Source organism: Diadema antillarum, unplaced genomic scaffold (assembly GCF_040938485.1).
Source record: "Diadema antillarum isolate AM-2024a unplaced genomic scaffold, OU_Dant_1.0 scf00000029, whole genome shotgun sequence".
In the NCBI taxonomy this organism is placed as follows: Eukaryota; Metazoa; Echinodermata; class Echinoidea; order Diadematoida; family Diadematidae; genus Diadema; species Diadema antillarum.
In genome coordinates, this window is record NW_027270918.1 from 5739329 (window position 1) to 5751763 (window position 12435).

Below are 12435 nucleotides of genomic sequence, written 5' to 3' on the forward strand. Positions count from 1 at the left end.
CACAGGTGAAATTACAGACCCAGAAAGACAACAGAATGCAAATAATATATAACCAGCACAGTACAGAGTTTTAGGGTTGAATGACTTTGGTCACTTTGTTTTATTCCATTTTGGGTAGCTCAGCCATTTCAAAACGGATTTTCATCACATGAATATTAAATTCCTCAGAGAATTGTATCCATTTTGATATTTCAGAAAGGGATTTCTAAGTCTCTCACAAAAAGTTAAACACTGAATTCTCACCTCAACCAATACAATATCATACCTTTAACACTGAAGATGCACTCTGCTTTTTTCAACGACGCGATACTCTCCACAACTTTACATTTACTGTCACTGGAGAGAAAAATTTGAACCAGTATAATGTAATGTGAACAAAAGTTCAAACAAAAATGTTTCCGGACTAAACCGTCTACAGTTACGGTTTAGTGAGAAAAATAGTGATATCTGCTTATATTTTAGGCTTTATTGCAAAAGTTTCATATGTTAGAGGTTTTTGTGATACAACTGATCTACACATATGCATCAAAGGTGATATCTTGAACATTTTATAACATTAAATCACTGCTCCCAAAGGTAAACACGACCTTTAACTGTTGCCCTATAGTCGTCATCCAAGCCGGTAGATAATCAAAGATCTGGTCGTTATTTCAGAATCGTCCTCGCCGTTATTTATTCAGACCATGATACCAGAGGTGAATCCGATTCGCTCCTCATTTGAGCCTCTGTTTTGGTCTCGCTCCACCCACCATCATCAATGCTAGAAGATACTGAAGAAATCTCTGCAGAGGTATAACAGGACAATATTATGTCAGGCATTGACGTTTTGCCTAGAATTGGGGAATTGCAAAGAGTACTCCATCATTTTCCTCATTAAAAACTTTTCACATTCAATCATTACAAAACAATAGAGTGAATGACCGGTGACTATGAATTATATCTGTGCTGCTGAAAACTGTCGGCATGCTAAATAGACAGAATTACATAAAATCGTCTTGCCTGAATTATGGATGAACGTAATGGAGTGTCCAAGTGTATTAATGTGTGCACACGCAATATACACACATATACACACCCATATAAATTCGTACAATCTATGAAAGAAAAAGCACCTTCCGCGTTCTCAATTGTTGCTTCATTTTCGGCGTCATACGATGACAGAGAATCTGAGTCCCATCCGATCTTCAGCTGAGCCTCTGTTGTAGTCTCGCTCCAAAAAATATCAACCATGCTAGAAGATACTGAAGAAATCTCTGTAGAGGTATAAAAGGACAATAATCATGTCAGGTATTGACGTTTTGCCTAGACTCGGGGAATTGCAAGGAGTCTACTCCATCGTTTTTCTCAAACAAAAAAAAAGTTTTCACATTCAATAAAAAGTGAAGATGAACATCAGATAGTTCGCTCCACCCATCGTTTGTTCGAAAGGACTCCAAAATCTCCACAGAGGAAGTTATTCGATTAGCCATTGGCGTTTTGCCTTAAATCGGTTAATCGCAAAGAGTATATTCAATCACTTTCTTTACAGAAAAAAAAAATCACATTCAATCACAACAGAACATTAGAGTAAATCATCAGTGACTAATCAATGAATTATATCTGTGCTGCTGAAAACTGTCGGCATGCTAAATTACAGAATTACATAAAATCGTCTTGCCTGATTTATGGATGAACTTAATGGAGTGTCCGAGTGTATTAATGTGTGCACACGCAATATACACACATATACACACCCATATAAATTCGTACAATATGAAAGAAAAAGCACCTTCCGCGTTCTCAACTGTTGCTTCATTTTCGGCGTCATACGATGACAGAGAATCTGAGTCCCATCCGATCTTCAGCTGAGCCTCTGTTGTAGTCTCGCTCCAAAAAATATCAACCATGCTAGAAGATACTGAAGAAATCTCTGTAGAGGTATAAAAGGACAATAATCATGTCAGGTATTGACGTTTTGCCTAGACTCGGGGAATTGCAAGGAGTCTACTCCATCGTTTTTCTCAAACAAAAAAAAAGTTTTCACATTCAATAAAAAGTGAAGATGAACATCAGATAGTTCGCTCCACCCATCGTTTGTTCGAAAGGACTCCAAAATCTCCACAGAGGAAGTTATTCGATTAGCCATTGGCGTTTTGCCTTAAATCGGTTAATCGCAAAGAGTATATTCAATCACTTTCTTTACAGAAAAAAAAAATCACATTCAATCACAACAGAACATTAGAGTAAATCATCAGTGACTAATCAATGAATTATATCTGTGCTGCTGAAAACTGTCGGCATGCTAAATTACAGAATTACATAAAATCGTCTTGCCTGATTTATGGATGAACTTAATGGAGTGTCCGAGTGTATTAATGTGTGCACACGCAATATACACACATATACACACCCATATAAATTCGTACAATATGAAAGAAAAAGCACCTTCCGCGTTCTCAACTGTTGCTTCATTTTCGGCGTCATACGATGACAGAGAATCTGAGTCCCATCCGATCTTCAGCTGAGCCTCTGTTGTAGTCTCGCTCCAAAAAATATCAACCATGCTAGAAGATACTGAAGAAATCTCTGTAGAGGTATAAAAGGACAATAATCATGTCAGGTATTGACGTTTTGCCTAGACTCGGGGAATTGCAAGGAGTCTACTCCATCGTTTTTCTCAATTAAAAAAAAAAAGTTTTCACCTTCAATTAAAAGTGAAGATGAACATCAGAGAGTTCGCTCCACCCATCGTTTGTTCGAAAGGACTCCAAAATCTCCACAGAGGAAGTTATTCGATTAGCCATTGGCGTTTTGCCTTAAATCGGTTAATCGCAAAGAGTATATTCAATATCTTTCTTTACAAAAAAAAAAATTACATTAAATCACAACAGAACATTAGAGTAAATCACCAGTGACTAATGAATCATATCTGTGCTGCTGAAAACTGTCGGAATGCTAAATTAAAAAATTACATAAAATAGTCTTACCTGAATTTTGGATGAACACAATTAAGTGTCTGTGTGTATTGATATGTACACAAGCAGCATATTATACAGGCATATACATAGACTTATAAATTCATATAATGTATAAGAATCTAAAAAAAACTGTCGAAAAATTAATGATAGTCACATGATTATTTCCAATTTAGAAAAAAAAAGAAGTTTTAGCATATTGTATCATGTCTGTAGACGTATATATCCTTCCTAAGGTCTGCTCTCTCTCTCTCTCTCTCTCTCTCTCTATATATATATATATATATATATATATATATATACATGTATACAATGTATTTATATATATATATATATATATATTCATATTTGTATTCATACATTATAGTGCGAGAGATTGTTCCTTGTAGCATATAGTGAAAGAAATTAGACCCGAGGCGGATGTTGCTCTCGATCTCCTTCTCCCTTTTAATCAATTGAGCTTTCGGCCTGTCATCAGGCCTTCATCAAGATCTATAGCAACAGAACAATAATTTGCATGATATGACATGATATATAATGCAATGTCATATGATGCCAATGTATACACAACATAATGTTATAATGTTGATTAAGATAGTGTTATATCAACTGTAGTTTTTTATATATATATATATATATACATAATGTATATATATTACATATATATATATTATACACATATGTGCAGTGCATATAGACATATATGAATACATTATATGATATGCATATATGTATATATATATATATATATATGATGCTATTTTGTTTGTAATTATTATGCTTAAAATGACGGTAAAGTAACTATTTATTATTAATATATATTTTCTATTTTTGAGACATGATATATTTCTGTTGATGAAATGATGATATATTGTATTTTTGTGTTGAATTGAATGATTGATTTGTGTATATAAAGGTAATACTTCGGAAGATTGCCATTATATGACATTACATTATATCATGGCACATTATGCCAATTACATATTATTGTTCTGTTGGTAAATCCTGATGAAGGCCTGATGACAGGCCGAAAGCTCGATTGATTAAAAGGAGAACAAGATCGAGAGCAACGTCTGCCTCAAGTCTAATTTCTTTCATTACACACATATAGTATATAATATGTATATATATATATTCTGTATAACAGCACTCAATGAAGTCCTTGATAGAGGCGCTGACACAACTTTCTCAGCTGTTACTAACGGTTCATTCCAGCTGCTGTCGGGCGATGATCCAGGAAATAATTTGCATACGATCGACCTATCACTACCGCTAGAAGACGCTGGGATCACTGCCAAGGTTAAGGAGGATATTTGGTCAGGCATTGACGTTTCGTATGCAATCGAGGAAACGAAAAAAAAATTCAATTATTTTCCTCATTTAACTGTCTTATCACACACAATGAAATATATAAGAGAACATCCTAAGGGCTTTTTACACTTGTAAAATTTTGCTTAGCCCCGGACCAACGGTGGGGCTAAGGGGGGCCTTAGCCCCACCGTTGGTACGGGACTATCCTTAGCCCACTTTCTGTTTACACTCGTTTTTGCCAAAGTGGGCTAGCCCCACCGATAGTACGGTACTATCTGGCCCTGCAAAATAGCAGGGGTTAGCACCGCAATTGCGGTGCTAGCACCGCAATTGCGGTGCCAAGCAAGTGAGTGTAAACAGAACGAAAAAATAATCCTGGGCTAAGCGACGGAGACGAAGTCCGGTCCCTCACTGACCAATCAGAAACGAGGTAATCAAGTGCTGCCGGTGCGTGCGTGTACGTGTACAGTACACAGCGTAATTATGAATATTCATGTGGTTTGGAAAGTCCGGGGCTAAGAAATACGAGTGTAAAAAGGTCAGTTTTCTCCTTAGCCCCGGACAAGACATAGTACGGGACTAATTGGCGAGTGTAAAAAGCTGAAAAAATTGGTACGGGACTAACGACAGTCCTGGGTCGGAGAAAGTCCGGGGTTAAGAAACACAAGTGTAAAAAGCCCTCTAGTGAGTCAATGAGCGATGACGATAAGTTCTATGAGCTGCACATGCGTGAAACTGTCCGCATGCTATTACCGAGTTACATAGATTCGTCTTGCCTGAATTATGGATGAACATAGTGAAGTGTCTCATTGCATGGGTGTATAACATGCACACTCATGCGTATTATTACACCCACCCATCCAGCTGTCGAACCTTAAAGGGATGGTGTAGTTTTGGTTGATGGGGCTTCAAGTTTATAACTTTTTTGTGAGATAATAAGAAACCTCTTACAAAGTATGAAAGAGCATGAATAATTCTAAGTGGAATTCAAAGTTTATTTGATGAAAATAGGCTTTGAAATGGCCGAGATATCCAAAACAAGCGATCCTAATAAAAGATGGGACCAACCTTTAATTAGGATCACTTTGTTTGTTTTTGGATATTTCAGCCATTTTGAAAAAAAAAAACGATTTTCATTAAATAAACTTTGAATTCCTCTTGGAATTACATGCTCTTTAACATCCCATAGAGTGGTTTCTAAGTAGCTCGCAAAAGGTTTAAAACTGAGTCCTCATCTCAAACAATACTATACCATCCCTCTATGGAAAATCAGATATTTCCAGTTTAAAAAAGACGATGGTGATAAAATTCATTGAAAGAAGAGCTTACCTCTAGCAAAAGTGGACTTGCATGTGACGAAAATCACCAACGCAACCAGGCACGCTTTGCCCGGTAACGTCATTGTTTCGCCCGTCAGAATGTTCCGATGCAGCTTCGACTTGGTAATGTCTCGCTTCCAACTTCACGAAGTGACGTGGACTTGAACTAGAGTGTTTCCCTCAGTGGTCATGCAACGTCGACTGGTGCAATACCACTGAATTAGCTTCTGCTCCATTGCGACCAGTCCAAGTACCGGTATAATAGGTTTGCTTCCCCGTATCATGTTGTTAGGCCGTTTATAACATGTACAGGCATGTATGTGTCCGGTTCAACTGCACCCCCCCCCCCCCCCACACACACACACACCGTCACACACTCACACACTCACACACCCATACACAAAACCACAAAACAAGAGGAAGATGAAAATTAATGAAATTGAAAATAAAAATAGAAACTACTCTGCAAGCACAGTATCTACCAAGCTTCGATTATAAAGTGAAATACCCCCTCATCAAATGGCAATATTTGAATTTATCGTGAAACTTTCCCACTGGACTTCGAAATATCAAGTCAGTGTTCACATAATATATTTGCCATTTTCTAAATATTTAGTGAACGAATGGACACGATACCGATGATTTTTAGAGCGAAGAATATACACTATAAACAAATAAACATTTTAGATGAAGTACTCATATAGACAAAGGAAATTGTGATCACGTCCGGATTCAACAAGGAGGTTACAGGAAAGAGTTCGCTGATCAATTATTACTCTTTGCAATTTTACCTCGCACACTTTACGTCCAGTAGGCAGTAATACGATTATTATTATTATTATTATTATTATTATTATTATTATTATTATTATTATTATTATTATTATTTGTGTCCGAAACTGACTTTTGTTTTGTGTTTTTTGTAATAATTGATATGAGTAATTGGATTTGGGGTAAATGAATGCAGACACAGTTATTTGAGCGTCAAAGTGTTAATGGTTAATGAGGTTTTTTTTTTTTTTTTACGGATGATATGCATAATATATTTATTGAATTTTTGTATTGCATTGAATTAATCACAGGGAAATGTTGTGTATTTGTTATGTTAATGTAATTGGAATTTGTTATTGTTAAAATGTTTATACAATGTATGTTGTTTGATGTAATTTTTACGTTTTTATGTGATGCATTATAATTTAGCCTTCGGGCTACTACTTTGCATGTTTGTTCTAATAAACCATTATCAATCAATCAATCAAGTACCGTTCTTATATAGCGCATAATATCTTTGGCAAGGTCTCTATGCGCTTTAGAGTGGGAAACAAAGAGATAAACAGGAAAGGGTAATTACAGAAACAATAAAATGCTACATAAATCATCATCTACAATCACTATGCTGCTTTTTGAACAGATACGTTTTTAAAAACGTTTTGAACTTATTGATGGAACTTGCATGTTTTATATCACTTGGGATGCTGTTCCACAGTTCTGGGGCGACATGCCTGAAACTATACGTTTGCCATCTGTTTGTTGAAATGGAGGGTATCACATATAGATCCTCCCGTGATGACCTAAGAAATCTCATAGGCTCATAGTTTACAAGAAGCTCTGAAAGGTAAGAAGGAGCAATTTTGTGGAAACATTAATAAACAAAGATCTTAAATTCAATACGTGATCTGACCGGAAGACAATGCAAGGCACGTAAGATAGGTGATATTGACTCATGTTTCTTGATCTTTGTCACTAGCCTTGCAGCAGCGTTGTGAATAACTTGTAGTTTCTGGAGTTGGTTGTCTGGTAAACAAAAACAAAACAAAAAAAAAATCTGTTACAATAGTCAATGTAGCACATTACAAATGCATGAACTAATCTTTCAGTGGTTCCTTTGTCAATATACGGTCGAATTTTGTTGATCTTACACAAAGCAAATGAGGCTGACCTGCATCTAGAGCTAACAAATTCATGCAACGTGAAATGATTATCAAACACGACCCCAAGATTTTTTGCCATTTTTACAGGGATAATCTGTGAGCCATCAATTTCACTGGATGGAAAAGAACTACACGTATGAGAACGAAGTCTGGGCGTAATATGAAGAACTTCTGTTTTCTTACTATTCAACATGAGACCATTCAACCGTGACCACTCTTTAACTCCTGTAATACAGTTTGTTGCTCTGGGAAGTAGTTCTGATATGTCTGATGCAGTGAGTGTATCATCTGCATAGAACATTTTAGAGAAACCGTGTGCTTCAATTATCTTCTCCAAAGGAGCAGTGTACATTGTAAAGATTAAAGGTCCAATAAATGATCCTTGTGGGACCCCACAGGTTGGAGTGTGGGGTGATGACTGGATCCTATCGATGGCGACAGACTGTGTGCGAGATGTAAGACATGACCGAAACCATTCAAGTACACAACCTCGGATTCCAAACCACTGAGGCAGTCTCCGCAGGATGGCATCATGACTGATAGTGTCAAATGCGGATGAATAGTAGAGAAGAATCACTATTACCTCCTGGCCCTCATCTAGAGACATAAGAATATCGTTTGACACACGCAGGAGTGTTGTCTCACAGCTGTGGAAAGGACGATAAGCAGACTGTGTTTTTGCTTGCACATGATGCTCAGACGCATACTTCTGGACTTGCGATGCAGCCGCTCTCTCAACCGTCTTGGCAACAAACTTGAGATTGGCAATCGGACGATAATTCTTGAGATCATTTTTATCTAGTTTGGTGTTCTTAATGATAGGAGAGATGTTAGAATGCTTCAATCCTCCTGGAAAATATCCCGATTGAAAGGATCGGTTGATGAGAAAAGTCAAGGTCGGAACAAGCTCTACAAGACATTGCTTCAGAACACCGGTGGGACTGGCATCAAGGTTGCAAGTTGTTGAAGGTGATTTCCTTATCATCCTTGTGACTTCTAGTTCGGTGACAGGTCTGAAGTTGGAGAAAGAGCAGTTAAGCTGCCTTTGATCAGGGAAATCGGGAAAATTGGTGCCACCAGACTGCGAGTGTAGTGTATCAGTGATGGTCTTCACTTTATTAGCAAAGAATTGTTGAAAACGCTCAAGAAGAAAATTTAATGGTCCACTGCTATCTGGAAGTTGATTTAAAGACTATGGTTGAGATAGCTTGTCCACTTTCCGGAACAGCTCACGAGCATTGCAGTTTGATAGCTGATCCCGATAATACTAAATTTTAGAGAATTTCTTGTACTGCTGACGTTTGCTTTCAAATGCTGTGATCGCTTCTTTCAAACTGTTATGAATGTCAAATTAAATTAACAATTGAACAGTGCTTATATAGCGCATAACACATAGTGCATATACATGTCCCTAATATGCGTTTAATGATATCCAACTCATAACTGGATTTTCCACAGTGTATAGTAGACGATGTTATGATAAACCTCCTCGAGTACCGTTTAGCTTATTCCCCGATCATGAACGACCGAGTCTGTGCTTAGCACTTTACTCTTTCTTTGCATACCAGTTATCAAACTGGTCTAGAATTACCTTTAATCCTGCTGGGACATTCCCTCTTTGGCATAGCTGTACATAGCCACAAAATTTCCAAATTCACATTTTTCTTTAAAAGATTAAGGATAAAAGATTTTCAAACAATTTGATCAGTAAAATCAACAACAATATCACACAACAATGATGAATTTAGTGTCAATTTCTCGCGTTTGCTAATTACTTTTCTTATCGTCTATATATAGTGTGAGAATAAAGTTATTAAGTACAATTCTTGCTCAAAATACACTTGTTTACAGTGGCCCAAAATTTTGGAACAGTCTTGACTGCACTCTAAAAGATGCTCTGACTGTTCCTTCAAATCAAAAGTGAAAAAAAAAATCACTTATGTCATCCTATATATCAAAAAAAAGAGCAAACATTTCTTTTTTAATGTAGAAATGCTAATAGTCCGGATAAATTGGCAATTCTTTACTGAATCTAAGATTTTTATTCATGCCTTGGCGATCTTTCGAAGAAAAAACAAACAAAAACTAGAAATGTCGCTTTGGCGACTGGTATGCCTCCGCCATAATGCATGATTTTCCTATTAGGTGTAGATAGTACATGTGGACAATGTGTGATTACATTTTCACAAAATTGGCAAAATATTGAAATGACAAGTTTGTCACAAATGTGTTGAATGCTCACCTTCCTTGACCTAGGTTTAATTGGATGAATAGGAGAGCATGTATCTAGGGATTTAAAGGGATAGTACAGTTTTGGTTGAGACCTAATTTCAGGTTTCTAACATTTTTTGGTGAGATAATGAGAAACCTCTTATGAAATATGAAAGAGCATGTAATTCTATGAGGAATTCAACGTTTATTTGATGAAAATTGGTTTTGAAATGGCTGAGATATCCAAAAAAGAGCTATTCTAATAAAGTGTGGGACCCACACTTTATTACGATCGCTTTGTTTTGCTTTGTTTTTGGATGTTTCATTCATTCCACACCCGATTTTCATCAAATAAACTTTGAATTCCTCTTAAAATGGTATGCTCTGTACTATATCATAAGTGTTTTCTTGGTATCTCGCAAAAAGTTAAACGCCCAATTCTCATCTCCACCAAAACTGTACTATCCCTTTAAGGACTTTAACTTGACTTTGACCCATTCATACATTTAGGCATTGAGTAATTTTCAAGGTACAGGTGTAGAGAAAAAGTGCAATTTCTGAATTGAATAGTAAATTGTTACCATTTTCATCTGGCCCTTGACCCTATAAAATTCATAAGATAATCACTTTCAGGTAGAACATGCATAATATGTACTAAGTTTCAAGAGAACTTGAGCCACTTCCGAGATATGGAGGAAAAAGTTAGTTCAGCACTTTCACTTGATCTTTGACCTTTTGACCTTTGAGGCAAAAAAAGAAGAGAATTTCTATTAGGTTACACATGCATACACCAAGTGTAAAAAAAATAACCCTGCTGGCATTGCATAAATATGAGGGAAATAGTAAAATTTTGAAGTGTTGCACTTGACCTTTGACCCCTGACCTTTGACCCAATGAACCCTACATTCTCTAGATAATCACTTCCAGTCAGTACATGTATATACTATGTTCCATGAAGATACCTTGAACAATTTTCGAAGGTACGGAGAAAAAAAAAAGAAGTTTTAATATTTTTACTTGACCTTTTGACCTTTGACCTCACGACCCAAACTTTCACCAGAGGATCTTAATTGGGTGATACATGTATACACTAAGTTTCAAGAAAATATCCTCAGGCATTCAATAGATATGGTGGAAATAGTGAAATTTTATGTATTTGACCCTGACCTTTTGACCTTTGACCTCATGACCCAAACTTTCACCAGAGAATCTTAATTGGGTAATACATGTATACACTAAGTTTCAAGAAAATATCTTCAGGCATTCAATAGATATGGTGGAAATAGTGAAATTTTCTCTATTTGACCCTGACCATTTGACCTTTGACCTTTGATCTCATGACCCAAACTATCACCAGAGAATCTTAATTGAGTAATACATGTATACACTAAGTTTCAAGAAAATATCTTCAGGCATTCAATAGATATGGTGGAAATAGTGAAATTTTATGTATTTGACCTTGACCTTTTGACCTTTGACCTTCAGCATGTGCACCCAAAAGTTGATAGGCACAACTTCACCCCCTAATACACATACATGCCAAGTTTCATTAGGATACCTCAACAGGTTTTGATAGTTACCTTGTCCACAAAATTCATTACGGACGGACGGACGGACGGACGGACGGAAGGACGGACGGACGGACGGACAGAAGGACGGACGGACGGAAGGACGGACGGACGGACAACCCGAAAACATATTGCCTCCGGCACCACTTCGTGGCGGAGGCATAAAAAACCCTACTTATAGACCACTCGTTTGTGTTTCCTTTCCTTTCTAATGCCTATCTTAAATTGGTTTGTTTTCCCTGCCACTTCTGTTCTTATTATGCCTCCGCCACGAAGTGGTGCCGGAGGCATTATGTTTTCGGGTTGTCCGTCCGTCCGTCCTTCCGTCCGTCCTTCCGTCCGTGGATTTCCAATTTCCTATCTTGGAAATTGTTCAAGGTATCTTTATGGAACAAAGTATATATGCATGTACTGACTGGCAGTGGTTAGCTAGGGAATTTGGGGTTTCATGGGGTCAAAGGTCAGGGGTCAAAGGTCAAGGGCAATGCTTCAAAATTGTATTATTTTCCTTATATTTATGCAATGCCAGCAGGATTATATTTTTTTAAACTTCATGTATGCATGTATAACCCACTGGAGATTCTCTGGGATTTTTTTTTGCCAAGAAGGTCAAAAGGTCAAAGATCAAGTGAAAGTGCTGAACTTACTTCTTTCTCCATATCTCGGAAGTGGCTCAAGTTATCTTTAAGCTTAGTATATATTTATGTATGTTCTGCCTGACAGTGATTCTCTTATGAATCAAAGGCCAGATGAAAATGATAACAATTTACTGTTCAATACAGAAATTGCACTTTTTCTCCATACCTTGAAAATTACTCAAGTGTGTAAACTTATGAAAGGGTCAAAGTCGAAGTTAAAGTTCTTAAATCCCCAAATACACGCTCTCCTATTCATCCAATTAAACATAGGTCAAGGAAGGTGAACATTCAATACATTTGTGACAAACATGTCATTTTAATATTTTGCCAATTTTGTGAAAATGTAATCACACATTGTCCACATGTACTATAGACCTATTAGGAGAATCATGCATTATGGCGGAGGCATACCAGTCGCCATAGCGACATTTCTAGTTTTCATTCTTGTCCTTGTTATAATCTTTCTTTCTGTCCGTTTTGTCTGACGTCATGATGTCAAGATT